Below are 27,640 nucleotides of genomic sequence, written 5' to 3' on the forward strand. Positions count from 1 at the left end.
CTGAATATTAAAACATGCAAAAAGCTGCCTGTATAGAAAGTCACTCCACCTGGTACTTGGAGTTGCGCCAAAGAAATAAAATAGTAGGAATAAAGATAAGATTGTCTTCAGAAAGTAATTTGTGTCCACTCTAAACCACACACAGATGGATAACTAATGTTCTAGAGTTCCATACCATAAAGTATGGCAACCATAATTTTGGTCTGGAAAATGTTAAATACCACCACCACACTTTGCCATTAAACTTTTTAATACTAAAGTATTCATAGATCATCAAGATGTAAGTACTGTTAATTTCTTATTATGTAATAGTTCACCTGAAACTTGTCTGCTTTTTGAATATACTATTAGTCCAAGATGGCTAGAATTGCAATTTATCAAGTATGAAAATAGCATCTTAAATGACCTATTTGGTAGGCGACACATAAGTGAAGTTTCTAATTTTTACAGCACAAAGCAAGTAGTATTTTTAAAACAGAATAGTCCATGTTGCCAATATTTGAAAGCTGTAGTGAGATGACTAAGTCACTTAAAGCAAGGTTCTTCATTCCATTCTGGAACATCCTCGGTCAGTGTGGCCTCTGTTCCCTTTTTTTCTTCCTCTCCTTTTGGGACTCTGGTTAAATGAATATTAGATTTCCTGGTCTCCTCCATGTTTCCTAAATTTTCTTCTCTATTTCTCATCTTTTTTGTCTATTTGTGCTGCATTTTGCATAATTTCTTGTAAAACATCTTGTAGTCTGCTGTTACATTCATCCACTCATCTTTAATATTCATATAGTGTATTCATTTCTGTACAATATCATTGCTTCTTTTTCAAATCTGATCAGTGCCTTTTTAGAGTATTCTGATATTTTAAATGTTTATTTCTTTAAATGTAGTAAGGCAGGTTTTAAAAATATCTAACTGATAATTCCAATATTTGCTGTATTTTGCTTCTGTAGTTTTTCTCATGGCATCTTTTCCGTGTGTGTGTGTGTGTGTGTGTGTGTGTGTGTGTGTGTGTGTGTGTTTTACTGTGCACTGCTATTGTCCCTAAAATATTATGTGAAAACATTCTTCGAGGTCTAGGATGAATGTACCTTCTCTCAGAGAGGATTTTCTTCTACTACTTTAAGACCAAATTTTCCAAATTCATGGCTTCCTGTTCCCTGGACCATCCAAATCCAAGTCTGTAATTCGTAGGGAGGATGAGCCCACTGCCACACCTCTCAGGGAGGAGTTTTTCTCCTTTTCTTTTTACATCTGTTCTTCTCAGTGCCAAGTGAACATTCCCTTTGCTTCCCTGGTGTATGAGAAGGTAGATGCATTTCAGATTTCTTTTTTCTTTGAGGTTGATGCCACTTCAGTGGGGAACCGGTCATTTGTTAGGCTCCCCACCTTGGGTAGGCCCTGGATTTCAACTTCTGATCCTTCCATGCATGAGATTGCTAAAACCAAAGCCCAAATGTGCCAAGATCAACAAGTTCCCTAACAGTAGCCTCAGTGCATCAGTGCTCTGCTTATTTCTCCAAATTCTAGTGTTTTCTTAGATTTTCGTCCATAATTTCATTACTACCATGACAGTTCTACAATGCTTTTAAGAAAAAAATTAATAATTTTTAGGATTGTGTTTTCTGGTTTTTTTTATTTGCAGGAGGATTAAGAATAGAAATAGAATATATGTATAACTCTAAAAGGAAGAGAGGTTTTCTTTTCTTCTAATATCTGTGTCTGGTTTTGGTGTATCAGAATAATTCTAGCCTCACAGAGTTGGGAAGTATTCTCTGCTCTTTAATTTTTTGGAAGGGTTTGTGTAGAACTGGTATTTATTTTCTTCCTTAAATGTTTGGTAGAATTCACCTGGGAAGCCATCTGGGCCTGGATTTTTCTTTGTGGGATAATTTCTAATGACAAATTCAATTTCTTTAATATATATACATATATTTAGGTTATCTGTTTCTTTTTAGATGAGCTTTGGCAGTCTTTGTCTTTCAAGGAATTTGTGTATTTCATCTAAATTGTCAGATTTATTGGCACAAAGTTGCTCATAATATTCTTTTAATTTTTTTAACAGCTTAAGAATCTGTATGGATGTCTCTTCTCTTATTCCAGATATTGTTAATTTGCGTCTTCTCTCTTTTTTCTTTTTCTAATCATTCTGGCTAGAGTTTTATTAATTCTTTTTTTATTTTATCCAAAAAAAAAAAACACTATCTTTTCATGGATTTCTAGTATTGTTTTCCCATTTTCTATTTCACTGATATCTGCGATTGTCTGTATTATTTCCTTCCTTCTGCTTATTTTAGGTGTGACTTTCTCTTCTTTTTCTAGTTTCTCATGATGAAACCTGAGGTTATTGAATTGAGACCTTCCTTGTTGTCTAACATAGGCATTTTATGTATGAATTTCTACATAGAGATTTAGCTGCCTCTAATTTGATTTGTTTTGTTTTCATTTCATTCATTTCAAAATACTTCAGTTCAAATCCCTCTTGATTTCTCTTTCACACATAGGTTATTTAAAAGTGTGATATTTAGCTTCCAAATATTTGAGGATTACCCAGACATCATTTTGTTATTGATTTCTAATTTTTTGGTTTGTTTTTTAAATTAATAGACTTTATTTTTTGGAACAGTTATAGGTTTTCAGAAAAAGTGGGCAGAAAGTACAGAGTTCCCATACACCCCTTCTCTCTCTCACCCCACCCCAGGTTCCCCTTTTAGTAACATCTTGCATTCATATGCTACGTTTGCTACATTGTCTCCAGTGGACATTAGGGTTCATTATGTGCTGTACAGTTCTATGAGTTTTGACAAATGCATACCGGTAATGTTATGTATCCATTATTATTTTATCATACAGAATAGTATCACTGCCTTAAAAATTCCCTGTGCTGCACCTATTCAACCCTCCCCCTGTCCTAAACCCTTGGCAAACACTGATCTTTTTATTGTCTCTGTAGTTTTCCCTTTTCTGGAATATTGTATAGTTGGGATTATAGAGTGTGTAGTCTTTCAGACTGGCTTGTTTTGCCTAGCAATATTCATTTGAGGTTCCTCCATGTCTTTTCATGGCTTGATAGATCATTTCTTATCACTGAATAATATTCTGTTTTCTGGGTGTACTGCAGTTTGTTTATTCATTCACCATTCATTTGGTTGTTTCTAGTTTTGGGCAACTACCGTATGATTAAAGCTGCTATAAACATTTACATTCAGGCTTTCATGTGCACAAGTTTTTAAATCATTTGGATAAATACCTAGGACACTAAAAATTTGATTGATTTGTCCAGGGTCATACAGTTAGGGAGTAACACAGCTACAATTTGAACTCAAACAATCTAATCCACAGTCTGTACCCTTAACTCTATTCCAAACTGCCTTTCAACATGTGATACAAGAAAGGTAAACACAGTAAAGGAAGATTTCACAAATAATGGGGTTTAAGTCCAATCTTAGAAGAAGACTAGGAGTTGGATAAATAGAAGTGGGAAGAAACTTTCAATGTGGGTATAGTGAAAGGCTGCTTGGAAAACTATAGTGTGGGATAGTGGTGATGGTTGTACAGCAATATGAATTGCTTAATGCCACTGAATTGTAAAGTTAAAAATAGTTACAATAGTAAATTTTACGTTATGTGTATTTTACTGAAAAATTTTTAAAAAGCATAGTGTACATGTTGGTTCATGGGTGTGGGAGTAAATTAATCTGACGTTAAAGTTTTACTGGAGGAATAAAAGGTGATCAAGTTAAATATGTTAATTTAGAACAAAATAAGTATGAACTTCTAATTATAGTATAAGGTATTAGGGAATCATTGAAAATTTTGGAAGATGTAATAGACATGAATTCTTCAAAGTGTTAAGAATTCTTCAAAGTACAACTTCAAAGTGTTAAGCTGTGTTGTATGAGAAATTTACTGAAGTAGGGGCAAGGCTAGAGGCAAGAGAACCAACTCAACTCACCCTAGGTATGTTCACATGTTCATTATCTCATTTCATCCAACAGTAGCATTATAAGGTCGGTGTTACCGTTCCCATTCTATAGTCCATGAAGCTAAGATTTATTCACGTTCATAGTACTAGTATGTAGGAAAAGTACAGTAATTTGAAACCAGACCTAACTTCAAACCCAGTGGAATTCATGAATAGCAAAAGTAACAGGGACTTAGGGATCACACAGACCTTTGTTCGAATCCTGGCTCTCGGAAGATTATTTAGCTTGTTCTAGCCTCAATTTTCTCATCTTTGAAAATATGATAAAAATATCCATCTCCTCAGGATTAAATTCCATGTATATAAAGTGATAAGCCCAGTTCATAGCATCCAAGAAGTGCTTGATAATTGCTCATTCACTTTTTTCCTCCTTAATTTCTGATATTTTCTGACATTTTAAATAATATATATATGAATCATTAAATAATTTGTTGATTGTCTATAATATTTAAAACTTCCTATTTGTAAATTTAGGGTTTATTGCATTGAGAAATGATAATTTTTCACACAATAATCTATTTCTAGGTACTAGAAAAGCACATTTTACAAATCAAAGGCACAAAATTCTAAAGAAAAACTATGAAGATGGTTTGGAAACTCATGTACATATTTATTTAACACCATTTTATAGCTTTAAGAAGGCTTTTGGAAACTTATTTAGAAAGCTGAAAAGTCCTTGAATACCAAGTGGTTTAACAGGAATTTTTTAATGACTTAAGTGTAAATGAATTAAAAACACATGAATTCTATTTTCTGTAAATAACACATGGTTTTTAAAAGTGAAAATGTACTTGGAAAAAAAATGTCTTCTGTGTACTAGTGGATTAAAACTCTTAAAACATAATGTCCCCCCAAATTAGCAAACCCCCTTGGGATTCTAGATTACTATCAGTTGAAGTTTCTCAGTCCAGAAAGAAAATATTGACCACAGCATATATTATATATTTGATTTTGTTGAGATAAAATTACTTTAGGATGGTGTCCAAGGCTACATCTGATGAGACTTCTTAGCTATTTCCATTTTCACTGTGGGTCCAATTAAATCATTTTCTTTTTTAGACAAGGGAAAAAGCAATTGTTTTCATCAATATAAATTGTTTATATGGGAGCAACTCTAGGATCTCAGACACGAGACTAGTGGGGTGTGAGTGAGGGAGGGAGTGTTGGCAAAATATGGCATCACAGTTTCCCAAGAAGAATAGTTTATTTTGCCAGAAATGCAGGAGAGCAATCATACATTTTCATCAAGATATTAAAACCTTTCACTAACAATGCCAAGAATATAAGTATCTCCAAATATTTTAGTTATATTCTGCCTATGACTTCCTGTATCTATTTCTCTCTCTCTCTCTCTCTCTCTCTCTCTCTCTCTGAAAAGGAAGATAGCTACCACATTTGACATCCAGATGAGGCAATCATAATTTTAATATTACCATTATTTTGGATGAAACCATTCAATTCATTCTTTTGGTATTTAGAAGAGTTTCCACTCATTTGAAGTAGTGGACATTGCCTTGAATAATCTGCAGTCCTCCTCTCTCCTACGATGGTGAAACTTATTACATCTTGCTAGCTGTAGAATGAAACACATGCAGATAAAATTGCTTTGGAATAAAGCATATGTTTGTATACTGAATGGGCTCTAATATATGACCTTTTGATTAAAAGGACCAGAAGAACTGTCAGAAGGATAGATATATAGATCAATGTAACAGAATTGAATAGTCCAGAGATAAATCCTCACATTTACAGTCAACTGATTTTCAAAGTGTGCCAAGACAATTCAATGGGGAATGGACAATCTTTTCAAAAAATATTGCTGAGACAACTAGATATTTACATGCAAAAGAATGATGTTGGACCCCCTACCTTATACCACATGAAACTTAACTCAAAACAGATCAAAGACCTAAATGGATCAAAAACCAACTAGAATCAAAGCTAAACTATAAGGTACTTAGCAGAAAATATAAGCATAAATCTACATGACCTTGGATTTAGCAATGGTTTATTAGACATGACACTAAAAGCACAGCAACAAAAGAGAAAGAATAAAGTGGACTTCATTAATATTGAAATCTTCTGTGCTTCAAACAACACCATCAAGAAAGTGAAAAGACAAACCACAAAATTAGAAAAAAATATTGCAAATCATATTTCTGATAAGGGACTTCAATCTAAAATGTATAAAGAAATATTACACTCAATGACAGAAAGACAAATAACCCAACTTGAAAGTTAGCAAAGGATCCGAATAGACATTTCTCCAAAGAAGATATACAAATGGCTAATAAGCACATGAAAAGATGCTGAAAGTCATTAGTCATCAGGGAAATACAAATCCAATCTACAATGAAATACCACTTCCTAACTACTAGTATATCATAAGCAAAAACACAGATAATAATTGCAATCCCTATCAAAATTCCAACTGCATTTTCCACAGAACTAGAACAAATTAATTCTAAAATTTGTATGGAATCACACACAATCCTGAATAGCTAAAACAATCTTGAAAAAGAAATACAAAGCTGGAAATATCACACTACCTGATTTCAAACTATACTACAAAGTTATAACGATCAAAATAGTATAGCACTTGCATAAAAATAGACACACAGATCAATGGAATAGAGCTCAGAAATAAATCCACACAGATATAGACAATTATTTTATGACAAAGAAGTCAAGAACATACAATGGGGAAAGGACAGTCTCTTCAATTAATGGTGTTGGGAAACTGGATTGCCATGTGCAAAAGAATGAAACTAGATCACTATATTACAACATACACAAAAAGTAATTCAAAATGGATTAAAGTCTTAAACTTTCAGGGTGAGACTTAAAACCATAAAACTTCTACAAGAAAACATACGCAGTAAGTAAGCTCCTTGACATGGGTCTTAGCAATTTCTTTGTGGATATGACTCTGAAGTCAAGGGAAACAAGCAAAAATAAACAAATGGGACTCCATCAAACTAAAGAACTTCTGTACAGTGAAGGAAACTATCAACAAAATGAAAAGGCAACCTACTGAATGGGAAAAGATAGCAAACCATATATCTGATAAGGGGTTGGTATCCAAAATATATTTAAAAAACTCACACAACTCAATGACAAAACAATAAACAATCCAATTTAAAAAATGGGCAAAGGATCTGAATAGGCATTTTTCCAAAGAAGACATACAGATGGCCAACAGGCATATGAAAAAGCATTCAACATCATGAATCATCAAGGAAATGCAAATCAAAACCACAAGATATCACTTCACAACTGTCAGAAAGACAACAAAGAATAATAAATGTTGATGAGGATGTGGAGGAAAGGGAACCCTGGCATACCATTGGTGGGAATGTAAATTGGTATAGCCACTATGGAAAAAGTATGGAGATTACTCAAAAAATTAAGAATAGAATTACCATATAACCCAGGTATCCCACTTCTGGTTATTTATGTAAAGAATATAAAAATACTAACTTAAAAAGATCTGTGCACCCCTATATTCATCGCAGCATATTTACAATAGCCAAAATAAGGCAAACAACCTAAGTGTCCATCAATGGATGAATACATAGATAAAGAAGATGTGGAGAGTGTGTGTGTGTGTGTGTGTGTAGGCGCGTGCGTGCACAAAACAGAGTACTACTCGGCCATTAAAAAGAAGGAAATCTTGCTATTTGCAACAACATGGATGGACCTTGAGGATATTATGCTAAGTGAAATAAGTCAGAATAAGTATTATATCACTTAAATGTGGAATCTAAAAAACAATACAAATGAACAAACAAAACAAAACAAACTCACACATAGAGATTAGAGTGCCTTGAATTAGAATATGTGCCAGCTTGGGCCTGTTTGCTCCCAGACCCATCCCTCTCCCTTCTCTTCCTCTGCTGGCTGATCCCTGCATTCTGCTTTTTCCAGGCTCCTTGTCAGCTGGCTTCTGGCTGGCTATAGGCACTGACTGGAGGTGGCAAGTCAGGAATAAGGGAAAGCAAGGTCATTTCTCTCTCTCTCCCGCTCCCTCTCAATCTCTCAATCTCTGCCTCAGGCAGCATCACTGGCAGGAATGGAATGGCTCCACCTCCTGCCATATGGTATCACCATGGATCCAGCTTTCTCTGGGTGGTCATGACCCCCCCTCCTTTTGCCCTCCCAGCCTGGACATGGCAGCAGCTTCCTACGGTTGTTAATTTCTGGGTTGCCTCACCATAACGTTTGGCCTCTCACTTCTTCCACCACTTGTGGGACCAATTCCTTGCATTAAATCCTCTCTGTTTTAAAAGACTTATATTTTCCTGGGTGAGCCTGAACTGATACAGGGGGTGATGGAGGATTGGTGAGAAGCATTGGAATCGGCATACAGTTTTAATGAGGGATTGGATATGGAGTATGAGAGAAGAGTTTAAAGTTCAAAATGGGACATTTCCTTGCAATCTTCTCATTAAACTGCTTCTCAGTCTTCCCTAACCTAGAAAATTACACCATCATCTGCCCAGTCTCAAAACAAAACCTAGGCCTCATCTTTTATTCATTGGCTTTTTCAGCCAGTCCATCATAAAGTTTTATCCCAGCTTTTGTGATATATGGGGACTTACCTGGAATTATAAGAATCTATGTATACCTCATCACACCTAATCAAAAACCTTAGATTGGAAATAGAGCCAAGTTCAGACATTACTGTTAATTTCAAAAATTCCAGTAAACGTCACAAAGACTGCTTTGAGAAAGAAACCAGATACTATATCTAGACTAGACAGCCTAGCCCTTGGACCATTGCCAAGACAGCTTCAAGGAGTGTAGGGAAGTACAACAACCCAAGTTTTGCTATGTCTTTTGGGAAACTAGAGCATTTTTAGGTAGGCTAAAACATGGGAGATCCTAGGAAAGTGATCATCACTTACAAGGGCTGAGGCTCAGAAAATGTCTATTTTCCTCTGGTTTGAGACTACTAGAAGACAATCTCTGGGAAGAAGACTTTCCTGCTTGTTAGCTATGTAACTTAGGGCAATGTTCAACTCTGAGTTTCAGTTTGCTAATCTATCAAAAACGGAAAGTATTACTTACCTACCTTGCAGGATTGCTGTGAGTATTCAATCATGTGATAGGCCTTAGAACATAGCATATAGCATGCATTCATATTAATTTGTCTTCTCTTCCCTTCCACTACTCCCATGCTAGTAACACTGTAAAGTAGATTAACTATCGATAACTTTGTATACTCTCCGTTATTAACTGTTGATCTTCCACACATGTGGTCCCCAGATCAAATGTAGACTATGGTTTGATTTATGATTAAGATAACTTGTTTTCATTGCAGAAATTCATTGCCAACTTGTTTAAGTTTGTGGAGAAAGTATAGGTAATGGAGTAGGGTACAAAAGTTTAGGAAAGAAAGGCAAAATAGTGTTATTATCTATGTTAAGTGCAAGACTAGCAGTTGCAAATATAAGGACCATGCTCTCATAAGAAGCTCATAAGAAGTGCCTCATGAGCACCATTGTTTCGTTTTTCTTCACTTACTGGATTATATAAAGTGGCAATGTGTACTGTAACAACTCATATTTATGTGCATCATAATAAAATAAGCTGTCTTAAAATACTTTGTAAGTTTGATTTTAAGATAGTCCTTATATAAACACCTTAATTCTCCAATTTATGAAGTCACTCTGGACAACATCTATTTGGAAAAAAAACACACCAGAAAAAACTCAAAATGATGAGAACACGGTGTTTTTTATTTAATTTACTCTATTTCCTGACATTTTTTTTTCAAAATTTATAGTAATAAGCATGCATTAATTTTTGTTCTGCAAAGAAGTAAAGTTCCAAAATATCAAACATGGAGCTTGTATGATTACTGGATTCTTTCTGCTCAAGAGTTGGCCTGCTCTTTCTGTTTATAGCAAAATGAAATGAAAAAATTAAAATTAGTTACTTTCTCACATAGTGTGTGTAATGGTTAATTTTATGTGTCAGATTGGCTAGGCCATAGTACCCAGATATTTGGTCAAGCACCTGTCTGGATGTCACTTTGAAGGTATTTTTTAGATGAGATTAACATTTAAATCAGTAGACTTTGAGCAAAGCAGATTACCCTCTATAATGTGGGGGAGCCTTATCCAGTTAATTGAAGGCCTTAAGAGAAAAAGACTGAGGTTCCCCAAGGAAGAGGGAATTCTGCCTCCAGACTGCTTTCTTAAACTGCTTTTAGGCTCTAGCTGCAATATCAACTCTTCCTTGAGTCTCTAGACTGCTGGCCTGCCCAGCAGATTTCAGACTTGCCAGCCCCACAATCACATGAGATAATTCCTTAAAATAATCCCCTAGATAGAGACATGGATGGATGGATGGATGGATGGATGGATGGATGGATGGATGGATGGATAGATATAGATAGATATAGATAGACAGACATAAGTATAGATAAATATATTCATTCTGTTTCTCTGGAAAACCCTGATTAATACAATAGGAAACAATAAACCAAGAATCAAAGGTTACAATAATATTTTGTCTGATAAAAACATTTTTAGAACTTGCAACAATTCCTATTTTATTAATTTCCATTGATAATCTATATCAAAATGCCACCACATTTTTTTTTCTACAAGGAGTGTTATCTCTTATCTCAAAAATTTCACTGATGAAAATCTTCTCATTTCCCTTTTCATTTAATGGCTTAATTGAAATATACAATTCAATGATTTTTAGTGTATTCACAGAGTTGTTCAGCCATCACCACAATCAATTAGAACATTTCATCGCCCCTAAAAAGAAACCTCATATCTTATAGCAGTCACTCCCATGCTGGTCTGCACTATTTTGCTTTAGGTAAACATGAATCTACCTTCTGTCTCTATGGATTTGCATAACCTGACATTCTATGTAAATGAAGCATACAATATGTGGTCACTTGTGACTGGCTTCTTTCACTTAGCATAACGCTTTCAAGGTTCATCCATGTTGTAGCATATATCAAAACTTCATTTCTTTTTATTGCCAAATGACATTCCACTATGTAGCTTTACCACATTTTATTTATCCATTCCATCATGATGGACATTTAGGTTGTTTCCACTTTTTGGCTATTATTATTTCTCTTTTTCTTGATCTGAGTGCTAAAATGTGAAATGACTGAAAGACAAGCAAGAAGAAAAAACGTATTGAGTCCTGGAAAAGTTCTCAGTTAGGTGAGGGATCACTGAATAAATGAGTTTTCAGAAAACAATATTCAGTATGGGCATGATGCCTATTAACTAATCATTTCCAAAGCCATAACTATTAATGAAATGCCTTTCAAAATACCTTCTTATTGCAAGTATTTTTTCCTAAGTGCTTCTGTTTATGGGACAAGAAATTGAAATGACTGTCTTGGCAGCATAATTCGAGTTGTATAAGTCAAGGGATTAAGAGTACTTTTAAGAAGGAGTAACAGTGTGTTCCCTGTGGCTTTGGAAATGATGGTAAATTTATAAATAATGTATGGATAATTATATTATACCCTCATGAAACTGTCATACTCTTATCAGAGTGTCAATACCTCATTTTTGTCAGGAGATAGTTTCTAATTCACAAAATGTATTTTTTATATTAGCTGGGCTTAGATTATATTTAATGTCCATGTTTCCCTGTTAAGTTATTTTTATAAATACATTTCTAAAAATGAAATGACTGGATAACTCTGACTCTAAGCCACAACCATCCATGTCAGCCTGGCACACTTAGAGCTGATCCTAACATCAGTCTTCATGTAATGTAAGTGCTGTTGACATTGCAAAATCCCAAGGTGGTGCTCTTTTTAATTACCTTTACTAGCTGGTATAGCCAGTACTACTTCACAGAATATAAAAAGAACAGAGGTTAGGCTTATATAGAGCAGGAAAAACAATAAAGGAAAAACAATAAAGACAGCTGGTCTTAGTGTGGAATGCAAGGCTTAAAAATTCCATAAAATAAAAAAGGAAAGCAGGAATGTACTTATAGGCATTTAAAAAGATTTTGCCTTCTCACCAGAAAGTGTTCACATATTAAACTTGTGGTTTCGTCTGCCTCCAGGTATGTTTACAGTAGTCCCCCCTTATCCACAGTGGAGACATTCCAAGACCCCCAGTGGATGCCTGAAACTGCAGATAGTACTGAACCCAATATATACTATGTTTTTTTTTCCTGTACATACATACCCATGATAAAGTTTGAACTACTCTTGTGCTTTGGGGCCATTATTAAGTAAAATAAGCATTACTTGAACACAAGCACTGCGATACAATGATAGTTGATCTGATAACCAAGATGGCTTCTAAGTGACTAACGGGTGGGTAGCACACACAGCTTGGAGACAGTGGGCGAAGGGAGGATTCACGTCCTGGGTGGGACAGAGTGGGCAGCTCAAGATTTCATCACAGTACTGGGAATGGCATGCAATTTAAAACTTATGAATTCTTTATTCTGGTATTTTCCATGTAATATGTTCAGACTGAAGTTGACTGCAGGTAACAGAACCCATGGAAAGTGAAACCTCATTAAAGGGGACTACTATATATAATTCTAACTATTAATAAAATGTGAGTAACAACTTGACTTGCGTTTTTTTATGCAAGTCCAGCTAGATTAAATTGTTAGTGGGCAATGTTTATCTTGGTGTTCAATATTTACCTTGGGTGTTTCTTAATTTCCGTTTCCTATTTCCTTTCTCAGTGTTCCTCTAGAAACATTTTTTAAAATGATTTACACAAAGATGGTAATGACAATGCACTTATTTTCAAAGAAATATATAGGCATTTTAAAAGAGGTCATAGTAACACAGAGGAATAAATTGTTACTGATGGAATTTTACATATTCACATAGACCAGAGGTATATTTCAGGGCGATCCTGAATCCACACTATTTTTTCCACAATAAAGCAGGCTGTGCTATAGACCCATAGACATGAAAAACTGACTTGCAGAACTGTGTATGAGTATGTTTAGATGAAGGAAGGGCACTTCTTAGATCAGAATCCCAGTGTCAGCCAGGAAAAGCTGTTTTCCTTCAAATCTGAAACTTGCGGGAAAGAATGAGTAACAAAAAAGACATTGATGGTTCTGATCGTAGAATCAGTGGATGTGAAGATGTTGCAGGCAACATACACAATTAGAAATGGACCAGTTCAGGCCCCCTTCTGTGAGTGATGCGGCTTCTGTTCTGCCATCTCATCACAATGCTCATGATTGCAATTGTCAGCCGGTCTCCTTATTTCAAATATTCATAATATTACCTGGAAGCGTTCTCTAACTTGGAAGTTTATAAAAACAATAAAACATTTATTTGAGAATGACTTATCCTAAACTATGGAAGAAGAATTAGATACAGATTTCCAGTTTGAAAATAGTGGGGTGAAATTGGCATTTCTACCTTCTCCTCTAGGAAATCACCCAAAAGAAGAATGCAAAACAGAAATGCAAGCTAGAATACATATGAAACCCTAAGCCACAAATAGATAGAAGGGCTGCCAAAAGCAGTGAAGATCAAACAGGATGTGGGAGGAAACAGAAGGGGATGCCTGTGGATACAAATCCCTGCGAAAGCTGGCACTACCCCAAGATGAGGAGCATGCTAAGACACAGAGCTGAAATCCTCATGTGTCCTAACAGGGACAGGGGTGTGGGGTAATGACAGAAGCATCCATACTAATGTTTGGTTCTGAGAAGCAGGGGTGACAGGACTAAAAAAGGACTCATGACGAGCTGTATTTTAAGAAACAGTGTTAGTGAGGCAGAGGATTAGAAAAAGAGTCTGAATGGTGTGAGTCTTACAGCTGCCTATCTCTGTTGGCTGGGTAGAGCTAACAGTTAAGAGGACTTACACTTAACTGAGGGCTCAGGGGAGAGTTCTGCTAGCTTTGGACACAGCTTCAGTATGTTCAACATATGAACCGTTTGCAAATAGATGGCTAAGGAAAAGCACATTCATCAAATATGAGAAATCAAAAATAAACGATCCAGGATCTATATGCAATATTAAAAGAAAAGAGGAAAGAAGGAACAAGAAAACAAAATGCAGATGAATGCTGCTCAAAGCAGTATTTCCATAAAACAGATGAAAATTTTGACCAAACATTTTGCTATGGATTTAAACAGTTAACAAAGCCATTCATCTATAAAACAAGAGCCCATCTATAAAATACATGCAGTGTATTTTAAAAGATTTAAAAAGGAAGGGAAAGAAAAATCAATGAAGTCAAAAGCTGGTTCTTTGGAAAAAAATAATAAAATTGATAAACCCCTAGCCAGGCTAACAAAGGAAAAAAGAGAGAGGACACAGATTATTAATTTCAGAAATGAAATAGGGGACATCACTACAGATTGCAGAAAAGGCATTTCAGGTTTCAGGATAAGATTGACACATAATTGTCAACACAGACATATCCTAATACAATTGCTGAACTTTGAAGATAAAGAAAAATCCTTTGCACAATCAGACAAAAACAATGAGTCATCTATGAAGGGTTAAAACAAAAGAAGCTGGTATTAGACTTCTCTACAACAATGTGCAAATCTAGAAGACTGGAGAAATTGCCTTTAAAATCCTCAAGGAAAGAAAGTGTGACCCAGGAAAATTTATATGAGCCAAATTGTTCTTCAAATATAAAGGCAACAAATAACTTTAAATAGTCATGAACTCTAGAAATATTGGGAAAATATTTGCAATTTATATCACAAAGTGCCAATATTTTTAATCTATAAGGAATCTTATTTTTTTAACTATAAACACAGCAACCAAATGCTAACAGTTTTGAAAACTCAGACAACATGGAGAAGTTTCTTGAAATAATATACAGAGGGTACCAAAAAATATATACACATTTTAAGAAAGGAAAAAACTATTAAAATTGTAATACTCAATAAGTCACAAACAGCCAACTAGGCTTTACACTATAACTAACCAATAATTTTCGTACTTTGCTTCGCCCTTTTCTTTATAAATGTCTCACCCTAAGTCCCTAAGAGTAGAGTGCTCCTAACTACCTCTGATTTGGCGCGATTCCAAATGACGTTTGCTCAAATAAACTCTGAAAATAAAAAAATTAAAAATGGAGAGCCTGGAGGAAAGGAGGAGCCTGTACTGAGGGAGCAAATTGAGGGGAATGAGGCAAGTGTGTATATCCATATCCAGAAATAATCATAATTCTTCATTTAATTATGATTAGTCACACCTGCTTTTAGTACAAGCATTCAGTATACACATGCTATATTAGGTTCCTGTTGCTGCTATAACCACTTATCACAACTTAGTGACTTAAAAAACACGATTTATTGTCTTACAGTTCTGTAGGTCAGAAGTCCGACACAGGTCTCGATGGTCTAATCAAGGTATTAAAAGGATATGGTTCTTTCTGGAGACACTACAGACAAATCTGTTTCCTCGCCTTTTCCAGCTGCTGGAAGGTGCCCCGCATTCCTTGGCTCACCCCCAATCCCCAACCCCCAACCCCCATCTTCAAAGCTGGTAACATCACATCTCTCTGAACCTACTTCCATCATCATGTCTATTTCTCTGACCACAGCTAGTGAAGGTTCTCTGATTTTAAGGACTCATGATTAGATTGGGCCCACCTTGATAATCCAGGCTAATTCCCTATCTCAAAGCCTGTAACTTAATCACACCTGCAAAGAACCTATACCACTCATTCGAGCCAGAATCATCTCTCACCTGTATCTCACCTGGATTTGGAATAGCTTTCTATCTGATCTCCATTGTTTTCATCTTGCCCACTATAATTATCCTCACAGCAAAATCGAAAGTTGTGTTTTGCACATTGTAAGTTCGAAATACCTGTTAGACAATCAAGAGGATTTCAAGTAGTTGTCCAGTACATAGATGAATCTTCAGTTCTGGAGCTCAGGGAGAGGTTTGGATTGGAGATATAAAATTATGAGATATTACCATATAGATGGCATTTAAAACTAAAGGGCTGGACAAGATAATGAAAGGAGGGAGTCAGCTAGAGAGGAGGCTGAGAACTGAGTCCTAGAGCCTTTCAACAAGAAGCATATTAGCAAAGACTTCTAGTCTATCAGTGAAAATAGGAGGAAAACTAGGAGCTGTGGCTTTCTGGAAGTGAAGAAAATTCTTTTAGGAAAGATAAAGTAATCAACTGTGTCAAATGCTGTTGAGAAGTGGAACAATATGAGGCTGAATATGAGGACTGCCAATGGATTTGGCAAGATGGAAGTAGTAATCTCAATAGGAGATCTCAACAAAAGCAGTTTCTTCTTCAGAGGAGCAGTAATTACTAACGCCTGATTGGACTGTGTGGGAGCTATGGAAACCATCACTCTCAGATCTGCTGCTGCAGGGAGCTTAGTTGACTGGCGCCCCAGCTGCAGTCCTTATACATGCACCACATATGCAAAACAGGTGAGAAAACTAAAGTTCAAAAAGCTTAAGTGAATCTCCAGGGTTTCCATGATTAGGAAAGAGTAGAACTGAGAGTTAAAATTTTGCTGATTCCAAGTCAAACATTCATTTTGATACCACACCCTTGGCCTCTAAGAAGACACAAGAGGTTGAATAGAGGGTAAAAAGAATAGGGTAGGCAGGGGGTGATCTCACCAGGGTTAAGTGTCAGTGTAGGGGGAATTGGAGCTCATATTAAGGAGCCCAGGTCCATTCAATGGACATAAACATAGGTAAAAATGAAACGGAATGCCAGGCAAGCTTTTATATAGGGTACCATAATTAAGCTGTAGTGTGGAAGGGAATCACTCAGGATTCTGAGTTAGCAGGCATGAAGGCATGTTAGAATTCAAAGGTAGCTTTACGGTTCCTGTCATGAGAGACCAAATGAATGCACTCAAATTAAGACTATTAAGAGAGGAACAGGATGGGGTGGGGAGGTTGTGATAGAGGAAGATGCCTAATTCCTCTTGACATATGATGATGTTTGGGATGGGGAAAGAGTCCCCTCTGGACCTAAGGGGACAATATATCATGACTTAATGAAGAGGTAGAGCTGGTGTCATTTCTGTAAGTTATAGAAAGAGGAAGGATGGAGAAGAGGAGGCTTACGTAGTCCCTAGGGATCAGGAAAGAATAGGCCTTTTTTACCCCCCTAAATTCCTGATCACAGTGGTGAATAATACATGTTTCCTGATTGGTTAAGCTATCAAATGCTTAATTTTTATGTTCTTACCCCATGTCTTCCTTTTGCAAAAATAATTTCTGCTTTTTTCATTATAGGAATAGAAATAACAATAGTTATTTCTCACTTCACGTTATATGCTTTCCTGTACATAAAAGCCAGCCAATTCTACTAACCCATCTCTCTACTTCCCTTCTTGTCTTTCTCCCCTTCTTCTCCTCTCTTCCTGTCCTCCTCTCATTCCCTTCCTCTCTGTCTCTGTCTCTGCCTCTGCCTCTCTCTGTCTTTCTTATAAGCGTGCTCTAGAATGTGTGTTAGCCCCATAGTTTCCTTCATAACTCTCTGTTCCTCAGGAACGGAGGATCAGTCATCAAGGATGTATAGTAGAGGGAGAGAGAGAAACATTTCAAGATTCACCAAAAAAGAGCAATTCCATATTGATGGTTATAGACAGGAAAGAGTGGAGAGGAAGCTAAATTGTGCAACCTAGAAGTCTACAGCTTTGCCTGAAATTTGATTGGTGCTCCATCTTTCAGAACCTTGGGCATGACATATGAAGGATGATCAAGAGAGAAGAACCAAAATAAATGAAATATATTCATATGTGCCAATAAGTAGCCTTTAGTTCAGATTGTTCACTAACCATTTAAATATTTTCTCTCTCCTCGATCTCATATCTGCTTACCAAATATAATTGAAACCCCCTTACCCTCTGAACAGAAGAAATCTTCTAGTTATATATGCAACCCCTACCCTTTGACACTCTGTATTTAGCTACTGAATTCATCTTAGGCTTCTTCTTCTTTAGATTTTATGCAATTTACATCCATTGCCTTAATTTGTTCAGTATTGAATCAGCCATTTCCCATTCAACTCCCTTGTGCTGTATGGATAAGCTCCTTCATAGAGGAGCTTATGCTCCATCCTACACAAGGGCAGCGTATTATTTATCTCTGTGATCTTTCACAGAAGAGAATCCCCCCAAAATGTGATGGATGGATAGACGGATGAGTGGATGAATAGATGACTGAATTACTTTCCATTTATCCTCCATTCTCCACCTGATGCCTTACCTCAAATGATCCCTCTTTCATGAAGCCATTCTTCAGTTTATCCTCCACATACCCACTCTCATTTATTTGAACACTTTGTTTCCTAAGACACTTATCCCATCCTGTATTTTTGTTTTACCATCCTGTGTTTTGTGTTTGTTTTAGTCTTCAATAGTGTGGGATTTTTGTCTCATCTTTATATCTCCTGTTGTACCTAGCACAGAGCTTACACACAGTGGATGATCAATGAATATTTTTAATGTAATTTTATATAAGTAATTTGATTTTTGTAATCCCCTTGCAAGACTGGTATTATTGTCCTCATTTTATTGATTAAGAAACTGAGGTTTAGAGAAGTTAATGACGATCACCCAGCTGACCACAGTCACCCAATTGGCCAAAAAGCTGATCAGCAGGAGACCACAGGGCTAGGAAAAGAGAATCAGCTTTTACCAGCACCATTTCCTGACTCACTATGCATTAAACAGATCTGCTTTTAAACAGCCTTTAAAAGAAACATGCTGGGTCATAAAAACGAAAACCTTCTGCATGTAGGAAGAGAGGAAGGTCTTTAAATACATTTTCCTGCTTTGATCTTTCCTTTAGTAGGGCATATGTCATATTTTCCTTTTAACCAGTATACATCCATCACCATACACCATCTTACCCAGATGTCTTATGTGTCTAAAATCTGTTCTTATGTTTTAATGTCATCATTGCCCACCTGGTCAAGGCCTCCATTGCCTTAGAATTACACAATTGCTGAGATGCTTTAATTGCTCTTTCCACCACGAGTCCCTCTACCTTCCAGTCAATTCTCCACAATACTAATAAAACTTTCAAAAATACCATTGTTTGCATGCTGCCACTACCACCCCCAATATTTTTTAATGGCTGCCCTCTGATTTCAGAATAAGATCAAACTCTTCAGCCTGAAATTTGATCTGCTCACAGCCTTGTCACCAACCTCATTTCCAGTCTTTTCTTGTACTACTTGTCAAAGCCGCCTTCCGTTTTTCTGCCTCGGATTCTCCACACGACACCTGTGTTCCCTCCCCTTAGTCATGTCATTTCTACTTAAAATGTCTTCTCCTTTCTCCACCTTTCATCAAAATGCTACACTATCTTCAAAGAACAGCTCAAATGCTAAGTCCATTCTGAAGTTTTAGCATATCCATCATCCTTTGCTAATCATTCTTTCTTCTTACTTCCTTTAGCATTGTCTATATGCCATTTGATGATCTTTCAAGGCACATATGCTCACTGATAAATTTTTAAGTCATCCCAAACTGAAACTCTTACCCATTAAACAATAATTCTCCATCCTCTCCTTAGCCACTGTCTTTGTTTATTTTTAATCTTTGATGATTATAACACGCACTGTGGTTGAGAAACCCTGATTTATAGGTTCGTACACCTATCCTCTGCTCTAGAGTAATGTATCACTGAGGCTTAGAAATCATTGTTGACCGCACTGCGCCCAAGGTGGTGGCATTCGGTGGTATTTGGGGAACCAGCTTTCCTACATTTTCAGTGGGGCAGTTGACTGTGTACCTGGAGCCTCACGTTTCTGGAGTTACCCAGATGTCTGTCTGTCTGTCTGTCTGTCTCTCTCTCTCTCCCCCCCCTTTCCCCCCCTCTTCCTCTCCCTTCCTACCCCACCCTCCCTCCCTCTCATTTTTGGTGTTCATAGCAATGAGGGACTCAAGCTCCATTTTCAAGCTCACTCTCTGGGTCTTTTCCCCTATATCTCAGGGTTTGGTACCCAAAATGTTTAGCCTTGCTTTTTTCAAAAAAAATGTCTGGATTTGCATCTTCATGGTCACCCTCCCCAGTACATTCCTTCCTGAAGAAGTGGATGAAGCTGTTTGTTTATTTATTTCTATGTCATTCTTTGACCACAGAGTGTCAAGTGGCCGTTAGGAACTTAAAGAAACTGTATGAGGCAGAGTATTTTAGAAGGCACTACGTTATTGATAGTGAGAAAAGTGATGAACAAATCTTTAGCTTTCTATTTCAGGATAATGAACTAATTCTTAATTTTTTTAGCTGCTGAATTATTTAGAATGCCTGATTTTATTCAATGCTTTTCTATTATAATATATAAGGATATGGGTGAGAAGAAATATAGAGGGGTGAAATAGACTTATTTAAAATTTTGAAAGTATAATGCTGAAGTTGTAAGCCTACTTTCACTCATGTTTGAAATTAAGGCAGCACCATATGTGAGGGGAGAGTAGAGAACAAAAAGAAGTGATGAATAAGGTGGCATTATTTGGACATTTTATCATTCATTTACTTGTTATGCTGTCTGTACTAGGTACTAAAAGAGGTCCAAAAATGAAAATGCATGGTCCTACATTCCAGGAGCTTATTATCTAGTATGAGAGACAAAATAAGAAGCTAACAAAGTAAAATTAAATGCAAAAAAAGAGTGATATGAGAAAGGTAGGAATCAAGAGATAAAGGGAGATCCACTGCAATTGTGTGAAACCAGGAAAGCCTTGGTGGTAGAAACAAAATTTGAGCAATGTCTCTGATGGCAGGGAATGTTGTAGGAATGTCATTGCTATAGGAAGATCTGGCCAAAGTTCTGGAATAGTGTTAATAAAAGGATAGAGTCTGGCTAGGACACAGTTACCTGGGTGGAATGGCTGGACACAAGCATAGATTGGGGTCTTTTCTCACAAGACTGTGGGAACCATTAATGTTTCTCTCTAGAGGAGTGTCATAATTAAGTTGTATTTCAGGTAGGTGAATTTGACCACCATGTGTTGCTTGAATTGGAATAGGGAAGATTAGAGGCAGGGATAATGCAATATTAGACTGCCTTTTAAAGTTTATACCCTTACTCTAACATGAATGACAGCTTGAAAGAATGGAAGAATCACTGGACTTGAAGTCTAAAGGCATTCTCTGGCTGTGCCTCTTACTAGCTGTGACCTTGGGTATGTTACTTAATGTCTGTACCTTCGGTTTCTTTTTGTATTAAGTGAAATTAATACCTATCTTGTAGAATTGCTTTGGTAAATGATATAAGCCCCAGAACACAATGCCTTGCACATAATACGTGCTCAATGAATGTTTGTTTCCCTCCTTTTCTGACTAATTCAGATTTTAAATTTGTTAATATTGCTTAAGTTAGTGAACACCCACATAGTTCATTTCAGTATTTTAGATGATGCTAAAGTCTATGACACAGAAGGCAATATTCCATCACATTTGCATTTGGAATAGTAAAATTACAATCAGAAAATTAACAAGTACTTTGGGTTCTCAACACAGTCTGAATTTATTCCACATTCATTTAAGCAATATTTATTGAGCCCCTGCATGGGTCTGTAACTGTGCAAGGAGATTCCAAAGTAGATACAACTCAGTCCTGCTCTGGAGAAGTTCAAAGTCAAGTATCAGAGACATACCAATACGCAGAAAATCTAAAAAGTTTATAGTAAGTGCTAGAAGTTTATCCAAAGTGTTATGGGAACACAAAAGAATGCATAACTATCTGAGTTTGCAAAAGTAATGGAAAGATTCACAGGAAGCAATCCTTTTAGATAAGTCTTGGAGTGTTGTAGTTTATCTGCTGTACAGGTGGAGGAAGAACTACAAGCCAGGGGAAATAGGGCGTAAAAATATAAAGAAAAGAGGGGTTGAATTTGGCTGCATTTAACTGAAAATAAGAATGATAATGGTTTAAACAAAGTTGGGATTTATTTTCTTCCCCTCATACTAGGAAATCTAGCAGTTGCTGGTATTGATTTCGTGACTCAAGGATGTCAGGTTCTAGGTTTCTGAGATTATTTTGCCCTATACTCCAAAGGAAGCTGGGAAATAAATGTTTTTCATTTATTTATTTATTTATTTATTTATTTATTTATTTATTTATTTATTTATTCCTTCTTAAGCTGGACACAGAATTACCCCTAACAAAATCAAAATTCTGTTAAAAAGGAAGAAAGGGGGGATATATTTGTCGTAGGCAACTAATGGTCTTTTCTATGGCATGTTTACGGGATGGCAAATAGTCCGTGTAGCTAGATGATGACATTTTAGAGACGACTGATAGATTGGAGATACAAGCAGAACTGAACCAAAGGAAGAACTAAAAGTTCACCTGTGCAATTTATTTTTATGGGAAAATGTATTCAAAGTTACATGATGGGATATCAGGAACATGTGCAGCAGTTCTTTATTCCCATCACATTTTGGCCAGTCAATTGATGAGAAACCTCCCAAATCCTACAAATGCAGCCAAGGGCAGGATTCCAGCAGGAAATACTACTTGTTTTGCATAGGCTGCCTAAAATCCATTATTCTTTCATGCCTTGTTAATGATAAAACTTTCCAACTGCCAATAATATTTCTTTTTCTTTTGTCCTTCTATTCCTTTCTATTTTTGCTTAGAATTTACACCAGTGTGTGGCCATTTCTTCTCACTCTTAATGAGTTTTCAGCAAGATTCCATATCTCTAACTGAAAGGCAGGCGTAATCATATCTAGGCTCCAGGGTTTCTGAGACTTAATTTTGTTTCTGTATTTCTCAAGTTTCCATCATTCCGTCACATTGCATGACTCCTCCCTCCCTCATCCTGGAGTTCCAACAGTTGTCTTTTAGCATGCCCTCCTTCTCCCTCTGGACTCCTCCCTTCCTTGGGTACTCTTATCCTCTCTTGCATAAGGAAAGGTCAGGAAGGTAGTTACCTGGAGAGTTCAATGCTTTCTAATGGCTGACTAAACCATTAGACCATGCTAAAGTCTGCTGCCACATCAAACCTATATCCTATATTGTTAATATAGATAAAGCGTTTTCATCATTTTTTTCTGAGCTCAAAAGTAATACCTGTGTATTTGTAAAAAATATTTGAAAAACACAGATCAACCAAAAAAAAGAAATGGGACTCATCCATAATCCTGCCATCCCCAAATACCCACTATTAACACGTTGGTATATGTTCTTTCTTTTCAGTCTTCCTGTTACACATATGGACAATTTTTGATGGCATCACTGTGTACATACTGCTTTGAACTTGTTTTAGTTAATAGTGCACCATAATAGGCTTTCTTTTCCAGTCATTTTTAACAATTTAATTTTAATCTTATTTAAAGCATATAGTTTTTAAATTAAATAGTATTAACAAAATTTTCAATAAAAAATCATCAGCCCCCTGCCTGACCCCTCCCCATGCTAATTTTCATTCCCCAGGGTCAAACACTTGAACCGGCCTAATTGCTTCTCCTGGAATGGATCTGTATATTTCTAAATAATATGCCTTTAAGATTCTTTCTGGGTTTTAAATTTTAGATGTTGAAAATGTCTCCTACAATGGAAGACCAGGACTTAGAACTCATGAGCTCTTCCCTCAACGTACACACACATTTCCCTCCTCTTGGAGTTATCATTGAGTGTTTATATTAAAATGATATTAATAATGTGAATGTACTTAGTGCGACTGAACTGTATACTTATTTAGTTAAAACGGTACATTTTATGTTAGTATATTGCACCATAAATTTAGAAAAACACACAAGCTGCAAAAAATAAATGATATGAACACTGTTGATAACTAGTCATTTAATACACTATACTGCATTTCATTTGTAGCACAACTTTTATTTTTTTTCTAGAGTCAGTAATTGCCTGTGTTTTCTTTCCTATTTGCTTAGTTTTTTTGGAACTGATCCCAAGCCTTCCAATAGAACTATAAAACCTAAATCAGTAGAGACAAATACATCCGATTTGTTTTTGTTTTTTGTTTTTTTTACAATACCCCTTTTGGAGTCCTCCATAATCTTGATCCTATCAGTCCTGGAAGCTAAATCTAGCTTTGTTTCTATCCTGAAAAGTCCTTTCACCTCTTTCCTATCTTGGATGTCTTGTTTCCTGAATCTCAATATTTTTTTCTTGCTTTATGGCCTCATTAATGAAGCATACTTGAGTAACTTTCTGAAAAACTTTGCACGAAAGATAAAGTTTTTGTGTTTATGAATGACTGAAAATGGCTTTATTATAAATTACATTCACTTGATTGGTTGTTTGGCTAGGTAAAAATATTGGACATTGCAAATAATTTTCCCTCAGAATTTTGAAAGCCTTTCTCCATTGTTTTTAGCTTCCAGGACTATTGTTTACATAGCTGCCATTCAGAGTCTTAAAACTTTGTATGTTATTTGGTTTTTCTATCTGTGTGTGTGTGTGTGTGTGTGTGTGTGTGTGTGTGTGTGTTTCTCTCTCTTTAAAATTTTCTCTTTATACCTCGGAATTGGAAATTCCACAATGGTATGACTTGGTTTGGTATAGGACTTGTTTTATTCAGTGTGCTGCTCACTTACTATGCTCTTTCAGTTTGGAAACTTGTATCCTTTTGTTCTGGGTAAATTTTGTTTTTCTGTGATCATTTCCCTCCTCCATTTTGGGTTGTTTTGTTGGACTTCTATTATTCAGATATTGGCTCTCTTGGACTAATAATCTTATCTTCTTTTCTTTCCTTTTTTCCATCTCTTGTTTTTTTGTATTGTTTTCTGGGAAACTTCCTCAACTTTATCTTCCCACTCTTCTATTGAATTTTTCCATGGTTATTTATTATCCATGAAAATTCCTTTGCTTTCCTTTCCTTTCCTTCCTTTCTTTTTTGATTATTTTCTTATTTTTTTAATAAAAGGGAATTCTTTGTGTGTCATGGAAACTGAAGCTATTAAAGACGGGTTTTTGTAGTGTTTTTTCTTCTCTAGGTGTTGTTTCTTTCTTCCCCCCCTCTCCCCCCCCAGTTTCTTTGCTTCGGTCTCTGTTGGAAGCATTCCTCAAATATCTGATAATCTTCTCTGTTCATATTTAAGGAATCACTAAAAAACTGATTTGGTTAGAAGCTCTGTGTACCTGAGTGAAGCTTGCTAATTGATGAGTTATCTGCTATAGAATAAGCAGGCCCCAAAATCTAACTGCAAGTACATTCTCTTATACTGATCAGTTTTGTTAAAGGAGAATCCTCCATTCTCTTGTTTAGGGGATATAGGCCTGACCACCAGTCTAGTAGCCTTACACATATTTATATACTTTGTATTATTTTTCACAGTTGAGATCATGCTATTCATGTTTTCTAAAATGCGTTTTTCATCTAACAATATATTTATCTTCCCATGTCTGTGTGCATAGGAATACACAGGAATGTAAAATGGATGCCTAAAATTTCATATTATCTACAAGCCGTAATTTACTTAAATTGTTTCTAATTGATGGGTATTTGGGTATTTTTTTCTATAGCAATATTGCAATTGTCTTTTTCTTTCTATTACTTGTGCAAGAATATCTGTACAATAAGTTTTTAGAAGTGGAAGGGTTGAATCAAAGCATGTAAATATTTAAAATTTTTATCAATATTGCCAAATTACTCTCTAAGAAGGTTATACCAATTCATACTACCACCAATGGAATGTAAGAGTGCCTTCTTACTTATATTCTTGACAATTCTGGGTGTTGTCAAATGTTTTCGACTTTGCCATTTTAACAGGATTTTAAAAATTATATCTAGTTCCAGTTACAACATACATTTCTTTAATTATTAGTGAGGTTGAATAACTTTTACTGTTTTTGTTAACCATTTGCATTTATCTTAATATAAACTTTTTCTTTGAATTCTTTGCATAATTTTCTATTGGGTTATTAGTCCTTTTCTTATTGAATTGTTCGATTTTTCTATACATTAAATTAGGCCTCTCTGTGTTATTTACTTTGTTTAACTTTTGTTTTCACTTTCTAGTTTTATTTTTTTCTGAATAGAAATTTTAAATTTATATATATTTTTTAGTTTATGGCTTGGGTTTTAGGTGATTCTTTGAAAAGCCTTCCTTACTCTAAGGTGTTAAAAAAAAATTTGCTATGTTTTATCAAGTGTTTCATTTTGGCTTTTATTATATTTATATTTTATATTTTATTATATTATATTTTTATTATATGGTTAGATATAATATATATAATCATACTTTATTTAAACAATACTCTATTATTACACATTTATGTTGTTTTCCGTTTTCTGAAGGCTACATCCTCTTGTTTTGTCCTGGACTCCTGAGAAACTGAAGAACAATAGGTGAATGTATTGTCTGTGGAGACTGTACATAAATACGTAAAAGTTTTTCTTATCTGGTTTCAATAATCCCAACTGCTTTAAGCACATTTCATTTCATTTTGTGGTTCATTTTTGTTACTCTCCTCTCAAATCCTCCCTGCCATTTCACATGTACATTAAAATGCCAGTAGCCAAACTTGGCATGATATTTTAAGGGTGTGACCAATTCTAAGTTTAGCAGAGGGATACTTTCCTAGCTCTTGGATGTCATAGACCTATTAATATATTTCACTATCACAGTTAGCTTTATAAAAACAGCCACATTATATTGCTGACTCATTCTCAGCTGGTGGTCCCAAGCTATCCAATTCATAAAACTAGAAATAATGCCTAATGTGTTAGATGAAAGAAAAAAGATTTTAAAAGATCCTGGAATTTTGGATTACTGGGCCAAAAGATGCAACTTATCAGGAAGAAATAAAAAGTTTTGCATTTAATGTAAAAAAAAAAAAATGGCCTGAGTACAAGAGAGGGATGATTTCACTTAACATTTAAACACTGAAACATTTTAGTTTACTGTAAATTTAATATCTGTAACAATGTGAAACAGCTGTCAACAGTTTAATGCATTTTTGACAGGAAAAATATTGATGTTTGACTGTTCACAGGCTCTCTACTGTATCCTTCAGTCAAGGAAAGTTCTTTTTTGGCCGTGTCAGTTCCCTGGTATTTTTAAGAAATTAGTAGAGTGGGTAAGAGGAAAGAGATTTGATCCAGCTATTGGAAAAGTTGGAGAGATGCTGAGGATGAAAGGAGAGATTAATAAAGGCAAAGTGAGTAAGTGCTGCCTATGAGAGAGAGTTTGGGAAGTTTATAAAAGAGAGAAAAGAGAAAGAAATTGGGTTAACTATTGCGTTGTTAGCAAGGGAGGCTTTTAAAAGAGGAGAGAAGTTTTAAAGGAAGTGTCATGTATTATGCATATCGTGTCACTTTGTGTGTATTCTAAAAGACTTAAGTAAAATTTAAACATTTTTCCAATTATTTTTGGATGTCTGAAATGTGTGTCTTTGGATGGAACTTTGAGCTGAGAAACAGCCACAGGATATCTGGACTGTATACAGTTTATAAAATCTTATGTCACATCAACAGAACTCCAGTGTTCACAATAATAAAGATGACAATCATGTCATTTGGTCATCTTAGCCCTGGGTACCACGTTTTTACAAGGTATACATAGTTTGCTGGGTCTGCTACAACTAAGTACTACAGACTGGATGGCTTAAACAACAGAAATTTAATTTCTCACAATTCTGAGGTCTAAAAGTCCAAGATCCAGAGGTTGACAAGACTGTTTTTCTCTGAGGCATTGCTCTTTCATTTGTAGTTGGCCATCTTCTTCCAAAGTCTTCACATGGTCCC

The 27,640-nt window shown here is 35.7% G+C and overlaps 1 long non-coding RNA gene across 1 annotated transcript in view; it reads left to right on the forward strand.

The window, feature by feature from the left end:
• The window catches only part of LOC141570584 (uncharacterized), a 46,138-nt gene extending 18,500 nt beyond the window's left edge, over nucleotides 1-27,638 (forward strand). Inside the window, exon 3 of the long non-coding RNA XR_012494748.2 lies at nucleotides 26,192-27,638. This is a non-coding gene — a long non-coding RNA (uncharacterized LOC141570584). The remainder of the gene's footprint in view (nucleotides 1-26,191) is intronic.
• The last annotated feature ends 2 nt before the right edge of the window (nucleotides 27,639-27,640 follow it).

The sequence above is a fragment of the Rhinolophus sinicus genome, chromosome 3 (genome assembly GCF_057876585.1).
Source record: "Rhinolophus sinicus isolate RSI-liver-muscle chromosome 3, RSI-T2T, whole genome shotgun sequence".
NCBI classification, from domain to species: domain Eukaryota; kingdom Metazoa; phylum Chordata; class Mammalia; order Chiroptera; family Rhinolophidae; genus Rhinolophus; species Rhinolophus sinicus.